The following is a 20699-nucleotide window of genomic DNA, read 5'->3' as shown; positions in this document are numbered from 1 at the left end:
CCAAAGAATGCTCAAACTACTGCACAATTGCACTCATCTCACACGCTAGTAAAGTAATGCTCAAAATTCTCCAAGCCAGGCTTTAGCAATACGTGAACCTACAGATGTGAACTTACAGATGTTCAATCTGGTTTTAGAAAAGGCAGAGGAACCAGAGATCAAATTGCCAACATCTGCTGGATCATGGAAAAAGCAAGAGAATTCCAGAAAAACATCTATTTCTGCTTTACTGACTATGCCAAAGCCTTTGATTGTGTGGATCACAATAAACTGTGGAAAATTCTGAAAGAGATGGGAATCCTAGACCACCTGACCTGCCTCTTGAGAAACCTATATGCAGGTCAGTCAGGAAGTAACAGAACTGCACATGGAACAGACTGGTTCCAAATAGGAAAAGGAGTGCGTCAAGGCTGTATATTGTCACCCTGCTTATTTAACTTCTATGCAGAGTACATCATGAGAAACGCTGGGCTGGAAGAAAAACAAGCTGAAATCAAGATTGCCGGGAGAAATAACAATAACCTCAGATATGCAGATGACACCACCCTTATGGCACAAAGTGAAGAGGAACTAAAAAGCCTCTTGATGAAAGTGAAAGAGGAGAGTGAAAAAGTTGGGTTAAAGCTCAACATTCAGAAAACAAAGATCATGGCATCTGGTCCCATCACTTCATGGGAAATAGATGGGGAAACAGTGGAAACAGTGGCAGACTTTATTTTTTTGGGCTCCAAAATCAGGGCAGATGGTGATTGCAGCCATGAAATTAAAAGACGCTTACTCCTTGGAAGGAAAGTTATGACCAACCTAGATAGCATGTTGAAAAGCAGAGACATTTCTTTGCCAACAAATGTCCATCTAGTCAAGGCTATGGTTTTTCCTGTGGTCATGTATGCATGTGAGAGTTAGACTGTGAAGAAAGCTGAGCACCAAAGAATTGATGCTTTTGAACTGTGGTGTTGGAGAAGACTCTTGAGAGTCCCTTGGACTGCAAGGAGATCCAACCAGTCCATCCTAAAGGAGATCAGTCTTGGCTGTTCTTTGGAAAGAATGATGCTAAAGCTGAAACTCCAGTACTTTGGCCACCTCATGCGAAGATTTGACTCATTGGAAAAGACTCTGATGCTGGGAAGGATTGGGGGCAGGAGGAGAAGGGGACCACCAAGGATGAGATGGCTGGATGGCATCACGGACTCGATGGACGTGACTCTGAGTGAACTCCGGGAGCTGGTGAGGGACAGGGAGGCCTGGCGTGCTGCGATTCATGGGGTCGCAAAGAGTCGGACATGACTGAGCAACTGAACTGAACTGAACTGAAACTGAATAGATGAATTTCTGATGTTTAAGTCATCCAGTCTATGCTATTTGTTATGGCAGCCCCAGCTGACCGAAATACTCTCAAAATTTTAACATACATATGCTAATAAAGACTAAAGGGGGAAAACAACCTTGGCCCAAGGGCCGACTGCAATGTGTGTGTTCTTCTGGGCTCTGTGCCCTGGCGCTACCCTCATAAGAGGCTGCTGGATTGCCTTGTGGGTGAGTACACCTAACCACGTCCCCTCTCATCTTGAGAAAATTACATCCACACCGTCATTATGGAGGAGGACCAGGAGATGAGCCAGGCCCTCAGAGCACAGCGAGACAGACAAAAATGATCCCTCCCCACGGGGGCTTGGGAGCCAGAGGACTGGCAGAGGTGGATGACAAGTGTTCTCCTGTCGTCTGCCTGCGCCCCGTGATTTAATACGGTTTGGACATTTCTCCAGCTGAGTGGCAGCCAGGGCTCAATCCTCGTGAAATCAGGCAGATAAAAGCCGTAGCAAAGGGCACTGAGACCTTGGCTCCCTGTCATTCTGCTGCCAACTCTGCCAGAGCCCGGCTGGCACATTAAGTCGCTGAATCAATCCTTTGCACACACCCAGGTGGGGGCTGGTGGAGCCTTAAAGTGGCGTCTTGACTGTAATGTCAAACCCAGAGCTGCAGCCCTTCCTCCACCCCACGCCTCATCCCTGCAGCCACCAACTCCTTTATGTGTTCAACCCTGCCCTCTTGTTTTTAACTGTTTATGCATCTGTGTTGCTGATTCACCATGGGCTCCTGGAGAAAGCACCCAGCGCAAGGCCTGCATACAGGAGGGCAGATGGCATGCAGCTCTGAAAGGGACCTGGAGTCTCACCGCAAAGAAGAAGTCAAATGAGAAAACAGGTGTAAAACTCATAGCACAGAGCTCAGCACATACCAAGTGTGTGATGAAGCTGCGTTCCTATTACTAAGGATGCTGACACTTATAGCAACAACTATAAAGCCAGGGGTTGCTACTTCCTTCTCTCTTCCTTCCTTCATTCCATTCACATGAATTGAGCACCTTCCATGGTCCAGCAGGGCTGCCCCAGGACTACAGGGGTGAAGGGGACTGGCGGGGTCCTGCCCTCCTGGGACTGATAGTCCCATGGGGAAGAATAATGCCCATCAAGAAACCAGACAAATGAATTAAACCATTGCAGACTGGGACAAGGAAAGGAAGGAAAAAATAGAATGTTGTAAAAGAGAGTGATGCTCTTTCTGCCGGGATCACTCTCCTTAGTACGAGAAAGAAACCACACGACCCACCCTACCAGCGTGGCAGCACACTGAGCTCCCTGGTGACCCTTGAGCTGTCCTCTGCATGTCCCCTATGGCCCAGGCCCTGCTTGGCACACCCTCCCCCCCCCATGCAGCCCACAGGCTCCTGGTTGCTCCACAGCACCAGCTTGCTGCCCCCCGCTCCTGCCTACCATGCCTTCCATGGCTGACCATCCCGGGGCCTCTGTCCAGCTTCCATCACCTCCCTGTTTCCCACAATGCCCCCCTCCCTGCCTCAGCTCTGGGAAGGGGAGAGCCCCTCAGGGATAGGACCATCTTGCCTTCCAGCCTTAGCCAACTGGACCAGAGCTGGACACATGACACAGGCTAGACCAACTCGGCTTGGATTTGGACTCAAAGATCCTGGCCGGTCTCCATGGGAGGAGACAGGGCCCCTTGGCTGGAGCCTGGAGCTACCCTGTGGGCTGCAGAGGGAGGGGCTGGAGCTGGGATGAGGGAGGAGAAGGGGCCTGGTGTTTTCCTCCCCACAACCCAGCTGCCCCCTCCCCTGGGATCTGCCCCCTCCCTGTCCTATTCATCCATGTGCTGAGTTCCTGGTTCATCACTTAAGCCAGAGAGCCCTGATTCTCCTCTCCCTCCCCTGATGACCAAGTCAATGGCTTCCCTCCCACAGCCCCTCGGAGCCCCTCTGGGCTCTGTGACTTCTCTGTCACTTCCCAAGGGCCAGACTCCTGGTGTTTGCCGAAGGAGTGAGTGAAGGAGTGAAAGGGTGCCCAAACCTCAAAGCACCCTCCCTGTGGAGGAGCGGGAGCCCAAGGGTGCACGGGCCTGGGTGTGCTTCTGACTCTGCTGCTTCCTGGCCCCATGGTCTCAGCCTGACACTTGTCCTCACTGGCCATCCACCTCTTGCAGTAGGGAGGGTAGCAGGGTGAGGCAACCCCATGATGGAGGGAGCTTGCTAGCGCATGGCAGCAATGTCATAAGGAATGACAGTGTAGCCTCAGCATCCCTCTCCCTATAGGAATACGATGCTTATCCCTAGAGTCCTCCCAGGAGGTGAAGGACCTCAGGATCTGCGGGGACGCTAGAGGCAAACAGCAGGTTCGGTAGCAGATGAGCACGGGGTGGGGGAGGGGAGGAAGTGGAGAGGGGATGAGCATGGGGTGGGGGAGGGGAGGAAGAGGAGAAGAGATGAGCATGGGGTGGGGGAGGGGAGAAGTGGAGAAGAGATGAGCATGGGGTGGGGGAGGGGAGAAGTGGAGAGGGGATGAGCATGGGGTGGGGGAGGGGAGGAAGAGGAGAAGAGATGAGTCTGGGGTGGGGAAGGGGGAGAAAGTAGAGAAAGAAGATAATGATTTTAGATTCAGAGAGGACAACTTAGCCCTTTAATTCAGTGTGTGTTTTCAAAGGGATAGCTTTCTTTTTCAAATTATTATTATTATTATTAAGCCCTAAGTGTCTACATCTTCTTTTCCAGGGTTTAGAGTTTAGCCCCACATCCTCTTCTTTCCCCCCACTCCCTACTGGGGGGCCTGACTCTCCAGGGCAGCTTTCTAGATGTCCAGCTGGGGTGGGGCTGATCAAGGCAAGCCCGATAGCCAGACCAGGTCCGCTGGGTCTGACACCCTGGGACTGAGCACTCAGAGGGAGTGGGAACACGACCAGGCAGCTCGCAGTTTGGATACTTGGAGAAATCACGCTGCGTCTTTGGGCCTTGGTGTCCTTGTGTGTGAAATGGGGAAGATCAGTGCTAAGCGGTGTGGGGGGAAGGGGAAGTGTTGTGATAAAATGTGGGAGGAAACACGGCCCCTGCGAAACTCCTGATCTCTGCAGTCACTAGGGAAACGGGCCTCTATGCCTCCTGCACGTGGCTTTTCCCTGCGAAGACAGAGCAACTCGAAGGATCCAGCAAATGATATAAAACCGACCCAAGCTAACTTAAAATGGGAATTTAGTGGCTGTAATAACTGAAGACTTCACAGGGAGTGCCACTTCTGATCTGGTTTCATCAGGGGGTCCCTACAGTCTCCCAGTCTCTCATTCCCCGACTTCTGGCTGGCCGAGTCATCAGCAGTGAGGTTGCTCCAGGTGTGGAAGTCTGTCCCTTGGAGCCCAGCTCCAGTTCACACAGTTGGGTCACAGACCCCCTCAGAGCCAGTCACTGCGGACAAAGCAAAGGGGATGTCTGGCTCAGGGTGGGCCCAGGTCATCCCATCCTGATCTTGAAGACTGACATTGAGAGAAAGAGGGTCCCTGGAAAAGGAAATCAAGAGTGCTTTTTAGCAAAAGAGACGGATCGGAAGCCTATTCGTTCACACAGCTGGATTTGAATGTTGGCAGGAGATAGACAATCAACTGACCAGGGCTGTGTCCACGAACACACTCCGAGGTGTGTCCACGAACACACTCCGAGGTGTGGCCACTCCCGTCCCTGTCCCCCTAACACTCCGCTGTCTCATCCCCCCGCCACGAGATGTGGCATTTCCAAAGGGCAGGCCTAGAACCTCGACTTCTTCGGTGTCGTTGCTAGCAGGGGCTGGCCCAGAAAGTGCATCACGCAGCCAGGAGGGGCCAACCTTCTCTGCTTCTGGGTGAAGTCCATCCAGGCTCTGGTGACCAGACATCAGGCAGCCCAGGGAGCCTGAGGACCCAGGCAGCTTGGCCCAGACACTGGCGTCACTAACCCCGCAGAGGCACGGCCCACAGGGCAGGCTACAGGCACCCCCAGAAGCTTCCTGGGTAGAGATCAGTAATGGCAGGAGAGGTACAGGGCAGCCTCCACTGGTGACTTCAGCTCTTGGTGGGTTGGTTTTTGAGTTCACATAAGACACAGAGGATGGGATGGTTGGATGGCATCACTGACTCAATGGACATGAGTTTGGGTAAACTCTGGGAGTTGGTGATGGACAAAGAGGCCTGGCATGCTGCAGTTCATGGGGTCGCAAAGAGTCGGACACGACTGAGCAACTGAACTGAACTCAACCGAAGACACCCCAGGAACCCTTTAACAGAGTGAGGGGCTGGTGAAGGACCACAGTTCATTCAAGCACAGGAGAGACTCAGAGCTGGAGATTCCAAGTTTACCGGTTAGATGCCCTCTATTTCTACCCACAGCTGGTGAAAGCCAGGGAATTCAGAGACTGTGGTCACCCAACCTGGGGTGGCCAGTCTCCCCAGCATCCTCATACCTTCCCCATCAGGTGGCCTGACACAGAATTAGGGTCTCCAGTGGCCTATGTTGGTTGAACGGCCCCAGATTCTCCAACCCATGTCCACAACCTCACTTCCAGCCTTGGAGCTCTCTGCAGTGGGCATGACAGTGTCTGGATGACCCCTTCCCCTCCCCCTCACACACATATTCCGCCTACTAGATTTGCACCCAGGGCAGTGGACAGATTCCCAGGACAGGACTAGATCCCTACCCAGTGGCAGTTTATCTTATTTTCTTTGAACAAATCAGCTTTCTGCCACAGCCCAGCAGCATGGAGTTTCAGTGTCCAGACACAGATATAGAAAAACTAATATCCAGTTCTGCAGCTTTCATTGGTCTCACCCACGCTCACCTGCTGTGCCTCCTGGGGCTCCCCTGAGGCCTAGCTGTGTTCTCATAGCCCTGCCCTGCAAACACCCCATGGTGGCCCCGCCTCTTGTTGTCTCTCCTTCCCTGCAACCCCTTTCTCCATCCTCTCCCTCCTCCTCTCAGCACAGGGACATGAGATCTCAGAAGTGTTGTCTTCCTCTAATCAGAACCTAATTCTTTATCGCAGAGCTCAGAGATGGAGTTTTCCAAGAAGACAAGGAAGACGCTGGTGGTGATTAATGCTTCCCTGCTCTCTGGAAAATAGGACTTAGTCTAGGATATAGGTTTTTTTAAGGAGCTTTACCACAGGCGTTGCTGAGAGGTCAGCCCATGGTTTAGCAGATATGCCACCAAGCAAGGAAGAATTTACAGAAAAGAAGGTTCACAAGCGAAGAGACCAGGAAGACGGTGAGCCCTGGCAGAGTTAAGGAGATCCCAAGATAGGGACAGAAGCCAGCCTGGTCCTTACCACCAGGACACATGGAGGTTGGGAGTGGGGATCTTCCTGGCTTTGCACCTCTCCTGGAGGCCTGTCCTGCCCACATTCCCTAAGCCTCCTTTGACTAGATATCTCTTCCATCCTAGAGGTGATGAGTGGATCCTAGCCGCTGGGGTAGGAGGGCACATGGGGGGTACATGTTCATGTGGGTGGAGGAGCAGTTGAGGGTAACTCAGAGGTCACCCTCATGACTTCACTGCAGCCCCAATAGGGTGGTAGGAAATGCCAAGTACAGGAACTCAGGCTTTGACCCCAAGGCAGAACTAATCACTCCTTCAACTGAGCCCCAGAGCAGCTGGTAGAGAAAATGTCCTGAACCCATAAGACGTGCCAGGCTCTGTCCTCACTCAGCACCTCTGTCATCTCATTAATTCTCTCACTCCTGTGAGGCTGCTGCTGCTGCTGCTAAGTCGCTTCAGTCATGTCTGACTTTGTGCGACCCCATAGATGGCAGCCCACCAGGCTTCACCATCCCTGGGATTCTCCAGGCAAGAACACTGGAGTGGGTTGCCATTTCCTTCTCCAATGCAGGAAAGTGAAAAGTGAAAGTGAAGTTGCTCAGTCATGTCTGACTCTTCGCGATCCCATGGACTGCAGCCTACCAGGCTCCTCCATCCATGGGATTTTCCAGGCAAGAGTACTGGAGTGGGTTGCCATTGCCTTCTCCACTCCTGTGAGGCAGAATCATTATTATCTCTACTGTACCAATAAAGAAACTGAGCTCAGATGGGTGTGCATTTGCCTGAGGCCACACAGCCAAGAAGCAACGGCATAGCCCTCTTCGTGTTTCGTAGACATCTGTGTGGTTGGTAGCTAGTGACATGGACCCGGAAGACCTCCACCTCCTATATCCACACCCTGTGTAATCCTCTCCCTTGAGTTAGGCAGGACCTAGAGACTTGCTTCTAATGAGTAGGATGCGGCAAAAGCAATGGGGTTAAGTTACGAAGGACTCAAACCGCTGTCTGGCTGGAACTCTCTCTACATCGTCTTCTTGGCTCCTGGGCTTTGATGCGGTAGACTGTCACATTGCAGAGGTCCACAAGGCAGGATTGGGAGGCAGTCTCTGGGCAACAGCCAGCTGGGAAATGAGGCCCTTGAAGCCTTCAATCAGTCCCCAAGAAATTGAATCCTGCCCACAATCACGTGGACTTGGAACCAGATTCCTCCCCAGTCGAGCCTCCAGTTGAGACCACAGTCCTGGATAACACTTTTTTGAAGTATAATTGGCCTGAAATACTGTTAGTTCCTGGGGCACAATATAGTGATTCCATATTTCTACACATTACAAAATGATCACCACCTGAATGACACTTTGATTGCAGCCTGCATGAGATCATGGTCCTGGGGACCCAGTTAAGCCAGGACTGGGTTCTTGACCCACAGAGACTGTGAAGATCATCAGGGTGGGTGGCTTTAAGAATCTACTTTGGGGTAACATGTTGCAAAGCAAGAGGAAGTGAATATGATCCGTTTCCTAGTCTGGCTCGCCAGCTAGACCTCTAGGTACTCAGGACAGGCATTATTGCTGAGTCATCTGTACTGCAAAGAGCTAAAACAGTGTCTGGAAATATCAATAAACCTGTCGGGTTAAAGGAATGTGCCAGTCGATCCACACGTGTGTACCTTCGATTGAGCCGATTCCCCTGCCAGGGCGCCCTAACCCCTCCTCTGCTGAGAGCCTTCGTATCCCCACCCTGCCTCTTCCTGGAACCCTTCCTTAGCATGTGAGTGCCTCTGCTCACTGCTGGCCTCCATGGAGCCCCCACCACCCCTGCCCTTCATACATACATGAGATGTACATCCCCAGAGGGCCTCCCCGCTAATTGCCTGGCCCTGTGCATCACAAGAAAAATTCTCAACCAACTCAAAATTCGGCCTTCCTTACTTGGCCCCATTCGGGTCTGTGACAAGTCTCACTGCTAACATCTGGGTCCCAGGTCCCCTGATGCACACGTCCCTGTGTTCCTCCCACAAGGGGTTAAGGAAAGAACTAGGACCCCGGAGTCAACCAGGCCTGGACTTCCATCCCCTCCTGCCACTGCTGAGCCAAGTGACCTGGGACAAGTCAAGTCAGCCTTCGGAACCCAGACGGCCCTGCAGAAAAGTGGGGGCAGCGGTGCCCACAGGCGGCAGTGTGAGGGCTGATGGCATCAGCATGTGCCCGGCCCCTGCACGCAGTAGGGGCTCAGTAAATGTCAGCCCCCACCCTCTCCCCTGCAACCTGCAAGTTGCATCCAATTCAGAGATCAATCTTTTATCCAGCAGCATCCAAACCCCTCAGCCCCACCCCTCCCTCCAAGGCCCCAGCCCACAGCAGTCCTACCGCTCTGAACATAATTTGCGTGGTGTTTGTGGGGCGGTTGGTCCATCGTTACACAGAATAAATCTTTCAGGATGTTTAAATTCCAATCTGTAAAAAAAAAAAAAAGTTCTTCCCACACCCAAAGAAGAATGGCTGTGCTTGGTAAAGGTCACGCATAAAACACACGGTACAGGACAGGAAGAGGAAGGCCAGGACGCGATAAGGAGCAAGCGTCATTCATTAAGGAAATCGCAGCTCTCCTTCCAAGGAGCACACGCTCTTCCAGGCTGCAAACCCAGAGAGAAGGCACTTTTCTCCTGAAGCCTCAGAAATGGGTGATGTGGGGACTCCAAGCTGGGTGGCCACTGCAGCAACACCGTGGGCTCTGGTTGTGAAGCGCCTGCTTCCTGGGGCTCCAAGTCCGCATAGCCCCATGGTGCAGTGGGGACCCCTTGGGCCTGAGAGGAAGAGACTCGCCCAGGATGGATGGCGCAGGGCAGAGAGGTGGGGCTGGGATTGGAACCCAGGTCTGCTGGTCTCGGGTCCCTGCTCCTCTCCAGGGTCCCCGCTCCCTGAGAACGTGGGAGGATCGCCCTGGGAAAGGTGAGCAGAGAAGTCAGCCCAGTCCAGGTGGACACCCGCCAGGCTTTGGGCTGAATCTTGATACCAGAACCTTAAGCAGAGGATTTAAATAAAAAAAAAAAAAAAACCTCAGGCAAAAACAACAACAACAACAAAAAAAAAAACATTGATTAATTAGTGCAACCAACTCTGTCTAGCTACAGGACGTGCTCAGAGTGCAGTGGCTGAGAATGGATTCTGAAAAGATTCACCTTTTCGCCTCCAGGGGCAGCAGAGCCCACCTGGTCTGTTCAGTTGAGTCAGTCACTCAGTCGTGTCCGACTCTTTGCGACCCCATGAACTGCAGCATGCCAGACCTCCTGGGTCCATCACCAACTCCCAGAGTTTACTCAAACTCATGCCCATTGAGTCGGTGATGCCATCCAACCATCTCATCCTCTGTCGTCCCCTTCTCCTCCTGCCTTCAATCTTCCCCAGCATCAGGGTCTTTTCAAATGAGTCAGTTCTTCGCATCAGGTGGCCAATGTATTGGAGCTTCAGCTTCAACATCAGTCCTTCCAATAAGCACCCAGGACTGATCTCCTTTGGGATGGACTGGTTGGATCTCCTTGCTGTCCAAGGGACTCTCAAGAGTCTGAGACCTGGTCTAAGACCAGTCCAAAAACCCACCCCCTCCACTTCCCTCTCTCCTGCTCAGAAGGAGGAATGAAGGGGATGCGAATCCAGGTCTACCTCTATCCTCGATATCTCCAAGCCTTTACTGCCTGTGTCCTTATGCTATAACACCAGCGCCACGAGGGAGGGCAGCCTCTGCTCGCTGCAGATGCCCTCCAGGCAGAACATTGGTGCTCAGACCCCTCGCCAGAGGTGAAGGGCTTCCTGAGGCAGAGCACAGGGGTGGTCTGGCCCAGGTCACCCAGAAACCTGGAGGAGCAGCGAGCACTTCTCCAGATGGGCTACTCTGATCTGCCCTCCAGGATCCACCCATTAATGCCCTGTCCCTGTGGGGAGCTCCATTAGGACCTTCCACGTGACCTCATGAGGGCGAGACTCAAAGCACAGAGAAATTGGGTAACTTGCCTCATGTCACACAGCTCGGGGGATCAGAGCTGAATCCTGGCCTAGACACAGCCCCCACAACACACCTCTGGCTGCTTCCCCAGGGCCACCAGGCATGCTAGGAGACTTGGCCTCCTTTATTAACTTAATAAAATCCAGCTCTTTATGGCAGAATAAAACCTTTCCAGATCCTTCTAAATTGCTCCAGTGTTCTGGCGCGGGTTCACCATCAAAAGCTCCATGTGTTGGGGGCTGGGTGTTGGCTGGGAGCTCTTGTCTCTGAGAACGATTGTTCCTGACATGTTCCAGTTTACCCAGCTTTCCTGGCCCTCTTGAGCACTGGGTCTCAGGGGTTCGGGCGGCTGGACTCTGTCCCCACACTGAGGATGAAAGGAGGATGGGGCATCTTCCCAGGAGGGCACCTCTTCCTCCCACAGCTCCCAGCACCCTCACTCTCCACTCCAGGACAGGGGCATCCAGGGTCCTGCTGCCACCAGACCATGCCTGCAGCTTCACCCCTACACCCCAAGCTCCAAGAACAGGTGCTGCTCCCCAAGTATTCTTGATGGGGCCGTGGCTCCCAGGCCTTGGCATAGGCAGTTCCCTCTCCCGGGAATGCCATTCCATAGCTTCTCCATCCACATGGAGGAATCCTGCTTATTCCCTGAGACCCAGGCATGGATGGAGGGTGGGGAGAGAGCTAACATACCCTCCTGTCTTGTGCCAAGGGCCCCGCGAGAGGTGAGCACCCTCAGCGAGTCCTCTGTCTCCCGGGTACCGACCACAGAGGAGACTTCATTATCCCATTTTACCGATGGAGAAACTGAGCATCAGAGACACTGAGTGACTTATTATTCAAAGCCACCCAGTGGTCAGCGGCAGGGCTGGGATACCTCTGACCAGCTCAGATGACCCACAGAGGAGCCTTATCTACTATCCCTGGCTCTGAGCACCCTCCTGGCCCCAGGAAGGGCATCACCCCTCTTTCACACCCTCACAGGGCGTGCTAAGCCTCTCCACTCCTCCTTTCCCCTTGGTTCTCATCACCTGGCTCTCTGCTTTGCTGAATGGATGTGTGTTGAACGTCCCAGTGTACCAGTGCCAGGCTCTGCACTGGAGGAAGACAGACATTTTCACCCTGAGGGGCAAGCTGGACCCCATGTTTTCCCAGGAAAAATAGCTTATTCAATGGTTTGTGGCCCAAGAGTTTTCACACTTTGCTTTTCATGGGGGCAGGATGGAGTGGTCGGGTGGGTGGGAGGCACATAGTGTGGACAGAAGGGTGGGTGGGTCATGTGACAACAGATTTAGACTCAAGATGCAGCCGTCTGATGTGCCCAACTGTGGAACAGGCACCCCTGCCAGGTGGAGAGCTCCCCACGCCTGTAAGAGTTCAAATTGCTGTTCTTCCGTCACCCAGTCAAGCCCAGCTCTCTGTGACTCCATGGACTGCAGCATACCAGGCCTCCCTGTCCCTCACCATTTCCACAAGTTTTCCCAGGTTCGTGTCTATAGCATCGGTGATGCCATCCAGCCATCTCATCCTCTAATGCCCTCTTCTCCTCTTGCCCTCAATCTTTCCCAGCATCAGGGACTTTTTCAATGAGTCAGCTCTTCATATCAGATGACCAAAACACTGGAGCTTCAGCTTTAGCCTCAGTCCTTCCAATGACTATTCAGGGTTGATTTCCTTCAAGATTGACTGGTTTGGTCTCCTTGCTGTTTCAAGGGACTCTCAGGTGTCACAGTTCAAAGGCATCAACTCTCTGGTGCCCCGCCTTCTTTACAGTCATAGGACAGTAAAGAGAGGGTGCCCTCTGCTACCGGGCGAGCTGGACTAAGGCTGCTTTCTGTGCTAAGATTCTAACTCCAGGGTGTGTATTGCAATGCCCGGTTTATCACGACTCAGGCTGTGATTCCAAGGGTCCAATAAGCTGGGGATGAGGTTCCAGGTTTTCTCCAGAGACTCCTTAATTCTGTGGCTCTCGTCCCATGAGTCCTTGAATGCTCCCATGATTCCGGAATTCTAGGATTCCATGAAAGGGACCAGATGCTCAGGTCCTGGGATTCAAAGACTGTGAAGCGTCTGTGAGTCTGCGAAAGATGCTCTAATTCCAAGATCCTGTGCATTGCAAATGCCGTGAAAGAGGCTGACAGATCTGAAAATCCTGGGCTGGGAGAGAAGGAAGGTTCCATAACCTTCTGCTCCCTGGTTTCGGCATCTGCAGGGGAAGGACATGGGGAGCTTCTCTCGGCACTAACTAGCGGGGTCCCAGGAAACCCCCACGTGCATCTCACCCTCTGCCCCCAAGCCCAAGATGCTGAGGGGTGACCCAGGTCCTGAGAGCCCAGGGACAGAGCCCACGTGGCCAGCACACCCATGGACATGCCCCAGAGGAGCCCTTTGCCATTCTGTCCTTGTTTCCCTCTTGCATCAATTATGAGCAGCAGCCTTTGCTGAGGGGAATTTTCTGGTGTGTCTCCCTTGGTGTAAGCAGATCGGGAACAGGAAGCCAGGAGCGCATTTCCTTTCAGTTCTGGTTGTGTTCCCCGATCCTCTGGCCCTCTCCATGGGGCCCTTCTCCTCTGGCCCTCTCCGTGGGGCCCTTCTCCTCTGGCCCTCTCCGTGGGGCCCTTCTCCTCTAGTCCCTGTTTAATCTGGCTCTCAGCGAGCCGTGAGCACTGTCCATCCTGCCAGGTTCACTTTGGTTTCTCAGGAAGGATCTGGATCCCGGGAGAAGGCAGGGAGGGGCCGGAATTCTGGAGGCCGGGTCGGTGCACAGTTGGTCCTCCAGGATGTCCCAGGGGGGCCCCAGCTACCCACCCCGACCTCAGTGGGCAGGTAGGGGTCCTACAACAGAGAGGGAACCTGGAGCCCAGAGCTCCATAGTATTAACCCTGGGGGATTGGGACAAGCCACTCCTCTCCCTGCATCTCAGGAGACTTTCTGGAAATTTCCTCAAAGCTGGCCTGGCCTGAGCCTCCCACAGGAGCCTGCAGAGGAAGCCTGACCTCACCTGGGGGAGGTAGGCCCAGGCTTCCACAGGCTGCAGAGCTAGGCTCTCAGCTCAGGCATCCCAGTCTACCCAGGCCCAGGGGCTCCATCTCCAGGACCAGAGAGCTGCAACCCCCTTCCCTGACCTGTTGTCTACCAGGGCCTCCAGGAACAGCACACACATCCCACCTCCTCCTCGGCCTCCACCAGCCTCCCGACTCAGTGCGGGTGTCTCCTCCTCCAGGAAGCCCTCCCCTCCACTCCCACAGCCTGTGCCCCATCAGTGCCCCCCCCCGCACCCCCCCCTCCAGCCAGGCTACTCTTTCCCCTCTCACCTGCATGCCAACAACCCTCCTTCATCACCCCACTTAGTCAGTGGGCTCCTCTCAGGGGGACCAGCTCCCTGGAGCCTCATTAGTCTCAGCGGAATTTTGTCAGCCCTCCTCCCCTAGTGGTACCCAGTGGGATCATGTGATATACTGGCAGGCACTCAAAACATGACAGAGGATGAGATGGGTGGATGGCTTCACTGACGCAGACGGATGTGAGTCTAAGTAAGCTCCAGGAGTTGGTGATGGACAGGGAAGCCTGGCATGCTGCAGTCCATGGGGTCACAAAGAGTTGGACATGACTGAGCAACTGAACTGACTGAATGGAACTCAAAAAGTACTAGTAAATAAATAAAGGCCAGCAGGTGGGTAGAGGAGACCCTAGTTCAATCCCTGGGTTGGGAAGATCCCTTGGAGAAAGGAATGGCAACCACTTCAGTATTCTTGCCTGGAGAATCCCATGGACAGAGGAACCTGGCAGGTTACAGCCCATGGGGTCATAAAGAGTTGGACATCAGTTCAGTTCAGTTCAGTCACTCAGTCATGTCCGACTCTTTTCAACCCCGTGAATCGCAGCACCTCAGGCCTCCTTGTCCATCACCACCTCCCGGAGTTCATTCAAACTCATGTCCATCGAGTCCGTGATGCCATCCAGCCTCTGTCGTCCCCTTTTCCTCCTGCCCTCAATCCCTCCCAGCATCAGAGTCTTTTCCTATGAGTCAACTCTTCACATGAGGTGGCTAAACTACTGGAGTTTCAGCTTTAGCATCAGTCCTTCCAAAGAAATCCCAGGGTGATCTCCTTTAGGATCGACTGGTTGGACATCTTTGCCATCCAAGGGACTCTCAAGGGTCTTCTCCAACACCACAGTTCAAAAGCATCGATTCTTCAGCTCTCAGCTTTCTTCACAGTCCAACTCTCACATCCATACATGACCACAGGAAAAACCATAGCCTTGACTAGACAGACCTTTGTTGGCAAAGTAATGTCTCTGCTTTTCAACATGCTATCTAGGTTGGTCATAACTTTCCTTCCAAGGAGTATGCGTCTTTTAATTTCATGGCTGCAGTCACCATCTGCACTGATTTTGGAGCCCCAGAAAATAAAGTCTGCCACTGTTTCCACTGTTTCCCCATCTATTTCCCATGAAGTGATGGGACCAGATGCCATGATCTTCGTTTTCTGAATGTTGAGCTTTAAGCCAACTTTTTCACTCTCCTCTTTCACTTTCATCAAGAGGCTTTTTAGTTCCTCTTCACTTTCTGCCATAAGGGTGGTGTCATCTGCATATCTGAGGTTATTGATATTTCTCCTGGCAATCTTAATTTCAGCTTGTCCTTCTTCCAGCCCAGCGTTTCTCATGATGTACTCTGCATAGAAGTTAAATCAGTAGGGTGACAATATACAGCCTCGACATACTCCTTTTCCTATTTGGAATCAGGCTGTTGTTCCATGTCCAGTTCTAACTGTTATTTCCTGACCTGCATACAGATTTCTCAAGAGGCAGGTCAGGTGGTCTGGGATTCCCATCTCTTTTAGAATTTTCCACAGTTTATTGTGATCCACATAGTCAAAGGCTTTGGCATAGTCAATAAAGCAGAAATAGATGGTTTTCTGGAACTCTCTTGCTTTTTCCATGATCCAGCGGAGGTTGGCAATTTGATCTCTGGTTCCTCTGCCTTTTCTAAAACCAGCTTGAACATCTGGAAGTTCATGATTCACATATTGCTGAAGCCTGGCTTGGAGAATCTTGAGCATTACTTTACTAGCATGTGAGATGAGTGCAATTGTGCAGTAGTTTGAGCATTCTTTGGCATCGCCTTTCTTTGGAATTGGAATGAAAACTGACCTTTTCCAGTCCTGTGGGCACTGCTGAGTTTTCCAAATTTGCTGGTATATTGAGTGCAGCACTTTCACAGCATCATCTTTCAGGATTTGAAACAGCTCAACTGGAATTCCATCACCTCCACTAGCTTTGTTCATAGTGATGCTTTCTAAGGCCCACTTGACTTCACATTCCAGGATGTCTGGCTCTAGGTGAGTGATCACACCATCATGATTATCTTGGTCATGAAGATCTTTTTCGTACAGTTCTTCCGTGTATTCTTGCCACCTCTTCTTAATATCTTCTGTTTCTGTTAGGTCCATATGATTTCTTTCCTTTTTCGAGCCCATCCTTGCATGAAATGTTCCCTTGGTATCTCTAATTTTCTTGAAGAGATCGCTAGTCTTTCCCATTCTGTTGTTTTCCTCTATTTCTTTGCATTGATCACTGAGGAAGGCTTTCTTATCTCTTCTTGCTATTCTTTGGAACTCTGCATTCAGATGCTTATATCTTTCCTTTTCTCCTTTGCTTTTCACTTCTCTTTTCACAGCTATTTGTAAGGCCTCCCCAGACAGCCATTTTGCTTTTTTGCATTTCTTTTCCATGGGGATGGTCTTGATCCCTGTCTCCTATACAGTGTCACAAACCTCCGTCCATAGTTCATCAGGCACTCTATCTATCAGATCTAGTCCCTTAAATCTATTTCTCACTTCCACTGTATAATCATAAGGGATTTGATTTAGGTCATACCTGAATGGTCTAGTGGTTTTCCCTACTTTCTTCAATTTGAGTCTGAATTTGGCAATAAGGAGTTCATGATCTGAGCCACAGTCAGCTCCTGGTCTTGTTTTTCTCAACTGTATAGAGCTTCTCCATCTTTGGCTGCAAAGAATATAATCAATCTGATTTCGGTGTTGACCATTGGTGATGTCCATATGTAGGGTCTTCTCTTGTGTTGTTGGAAGAGGGTGTTTGCTATGACCAGTGCGTTCTCTTGGCAAAACTCTATTAGCATTTGTCCTGCTTCATTTGGTACTTCAAGGCCAAATTTGCCTGTTACTCCAGGTGTTTCTTGACTTCCTACTTTTGCATTCCAGTCCCCTATAATGAAAAGGACATCTTTTTGGGTGTTAGTTCTAAAAGGTCTTGTAGGTCTTCATAGAACCATTCAACTTCAGTTTCTTCAGTGTTACTGGTTGGGGCATAGACTTGGATTACTGTGATATTGAACGGTTTGCCTTGGAGACGAACAGAGATCATTCTGTCATTTTTGAGATTGCATCTAAGTACTGCATTTCAGACTCTTTTGTTGACCATGATGGCTACTCCATTTCTTCTAAGGGATTCCTGCCCGCAGTAGTAAATATAATGGTCATCTGAGTTAAATTCACCCATTCCAGTCCATTTTAGTTCACTGATTCATAGAATGTCGACATTCACTCTTGCCATCTCCTGTTTGACCACTTCCAATTTGCCTTGATTCATGGACCTAACATTCCAGGTTCCTATGCAATATCACTCTTTATAGCATCGAACCTTGCTTCTATCACCAGTCACATCCACAACTGGGTATTGTTTTTGCTTTGGCTCCATCCCTTCATTCTTTCTGGAGTTATTTCTCCACTCATCTCCAGTAGCATGTTGGGCACCTACTGACCTGGGGAGTTCCTCTTTCAGTATCCTATCATTTTGCCTTTTCCTACTGTTCATGGTGTTCTCAAGGCAAGAATACTGAAGTCATTTGCCATTCCCTTCTCCAATGGACCACATTCTGTCAGACCTCTCCACCATGACCCACCCATCTTGGGTGGCCCCACAGGGCATGGCTTAGTTTCACTGAGTTAGACAAGGCTGTGGTCCTTAGATTGACTAGTTTTCTGTGAGTATGGTTTCAGTGTGTCTGCCCTCTGATGCCCTCTTGCAACACTTACCATCTTACTTGGGTATCTCTTACCTTGGACGTGGGGTATCTCTTCACGGCTGCTCCAGCAAAGCGCAGCCGCTGCTCCTTACCTTGGGCAAGGGGTATCTCCTCACCGCTGCCCCTCCTGACCTTGAACGTGGAGTAGCTCCTCTAGGCCCTCCTGTGCACATGCAGCTACCGCTCCTTGGACGTGGGGTGGCTCCTCTCGGCCGCTGCCCCTGACCTCAGATGTGGGGTAGCTCCTCTGGACTGATCGACTAACATACACAGGTGGGTCGAGGAAGGAAGACACCAGTAATTGCAGATACATAAACGCATGTGCTCCTGTGTGGGGACTAGGCAGCTGTGCCCATCTGCGCCCTGTGCCAGGCAGGCAAGAGATGTGGCCCTTCTCTGCTGCTGGGTGGGCAGGTGTGCCCAGGTGTGCCCAGGGGAGGGAGAGGGAGCCAGAGAGAAAACAGTGGAGGTCACTGGTGAAGCTGCCCTGTCCCAGAGACCATGTGTAGTCACTCAACAAGCTTCCATTCGCTGCAGGCAGGACACTGCTCTAGTACCTGGGGTACACCGGAAAAGAAAACAAAGACCCTTGCTCTCATGCTAGAGGGGCTGACACGCCAACGATGCACATAATAAGAGCAAATATAATGCACAAATTATATAGATTGTTGAGGGAGCAGTGGGGGCAGGGTTTGGTGGCTAGGGAAGCCCCCTAGGTTTGAGCAAAGACTTATTCTCCAGTTTCGCTGCCACAGATGATGAGGAAACAGAGGCTGAGAAAGGTTGGACACGTGCTCAGAGCCACACAGCATGTGGCGGAGGCAGGGCTGAGTCCCCTCTGCCACACTCTGAGCCCTCATCACCTGGCAAGTCTTTGCATCAACACTGATATAAGGACACTGTCATCCCCATTTGACCATCGAAGGATCCGGGGCACCAGAGCCCCACGTGGACTCCCAGAGCCAAACCCAGGTTTGCCACACAAAAAGCCTCTTGCCCTCCATGAGCTGCTGCTTGAAAGGGAGCCATGCAGGCCCCAGCGTGGGGTCTCAGGCAGCCTTGCTGAGCTGTCTGGGGCACAAGCCCTCCTCCGGACCTCTGTTCACTGCTGATTCAGGCAGCAAGCGACACCCTCAGGACACAGGCAGGGGCTGGCGCCGGTGACGGCATGACTCACTAGGGGAGGATCGAGGGGAGACCTTCTGAGGCCTGAGCCAGGCCCAGTGTCTGGGCTCGGAGACGGCTGGCCTTTGATCCAAGCCCAGACACTGGGCTGCCTCTGATGTGGGAAGAAGCCTTGTGAAGCCGGATCCCATCAGGGGACCGATCAGAACCGTGCAGGCTCATTACTGCTCTGGCCTATTTTCCACTTCCCCTCTCGGGGGCCGAGGTGGCTGCCATAGTAACCGCACAGACATGGCAGCTGCAGGGACACTGTTTTTCAGTGAGGGAAGAGGCATGTGGGCCATGCCAGGCAAACAGGCTTGTGTTGGGAGCCTGGCACTTCGCCTTCCACGGCCAGCGCCTCTTGTTCTCTGAGCCTCACTGGTGTCTCCTGTCAAATGGACCAAAAATGGTGCCTGTGCCCTGAAGTACTAGGGATGTAACACTCAGCGTGGGAAGCTCTCAGTGCATCAGCTAACACGACTGTTTGCTCCTCAGCACGTGCTGGCACTGGAGTTTCAGGGTCAATCACGCTGACAAAGTGCCTACTGCGTGCCAAGCACGGGCCGTGGCCCTTTCCATGGCAGCATCTCACTGAGCCTTCAGTAGAAGCAACCGAGGAAGCAGGAAGCACTGACCCCCTTCACAGAGGGATGGGGAACCTCAAGAGAAGGGGAGGGACTCGCAGGTCTCCCACCCAGGCCTGGAGAGAGGCAGGGTCTCCTTGAAATGCAAGTCCCAGGACCCCCATTCATTTGAAGACTTAGGATCCCTGGGGCTTCCCTGGTGGCTCAGATGGTGAAGAATCTGTCTGCAGTGCAGGAGACCTGGGTTTGATCCCTGGGCCAGGAAGATCCACTGGAGAAGAGAATGGCAACCCACTCCAGTATTCTTGCCGGGAAAATCCCATGGGCAGATCGTGGGCTACAGTCCATGACGTCACAAAGACTCAGACACAACTAAGTGAGCCCCACTCTAGGATCCCTGGGCCGAGACCTGGGACTCCCAGGGAGGTTGGGGGCAACAGCATCACACTAGAGGACCCCTGGAGAGGAAGCAGCTGGATGACTCCAGCGTCTCCTTCCACCTCCAGCTTTCTGGAGTCTGGAAGGCCGGCACCGAGCGTCAGCGCATCCAGCCCAGCTCCGTGGACAACCCGCTTGCTGGTCACGCTAGCGACAATCGGGACCCATCTCTCCCGATGTCCCTCAGCCGTTCTCTGGCCCCAGCCTGGGGTGCTGAAGCATCCTCCCAGACATCTGCCCTCATGCATACTCTAGACTGTCACCTGCAGACTCCATGTGCCCCATCACTGAGTAGGGCAGCCACTCATACTCTACAAGCAGGGTGGGGGCAGAGGGCAGCCAGAAAGGACCCACTTCAGGCCCTGGGACCTGTTAGCAGGTTTTCTATGAGGGATGAATGGACCATTCTTTTTTGTTTGTTTGCCACGTGAAATCTTAGTTCCCTGACCAGAGACTGAACCCACGTCCCCTGCACTGGGATGCAGATCTTAACCACTGGACCACCAGGCAAGTCCCAGGAAAGGGCTGTTCTAGATGTAAGGAGATGCGCCTCCTCCTTGAGGCCCTCAGGGGACACCTGTGACTGAGTTGGGGCTCTTGGACCCAAACTCCAACGAAGATGCAGCTTCTGTCTTGAACTCCTCGGGCCCCTCACCTTGGGGCTCACACACTGGCTCCTTTCAGTCTTCACACCTCAGCCAGGGGGGAATCATTCTCCCCATTTTCTAGGTGAGCACACTGAGACCCAAAGGGGCACTCACGTGCCCAGAGCAAGACAGCACATCGAGGACAGTGCTGGGACTCAATTGCAGGGTCCATGTTCTCTCTGGGG

Source organism: Capricornis sumatraensis, chromosome 3 (genome assembly GCF_032405125.1).
Source record: "Capricornis sumatraensis isolate serow.1 chromosome 3, serow.2, whole genome shotgun sequence".
Classification (NCBI taxonomy): domain Eukaryota; kingdom Metazoa; phylum Chordata; class Mammalia; order Artiodactyla; family Bovidae; genus Capricornis; species Capricornis sumatraensis.
The sequence above is the reverse complement of the archived record's forward strand: the minus strand, read 5'-3'. Positions refer to the sequence as shown.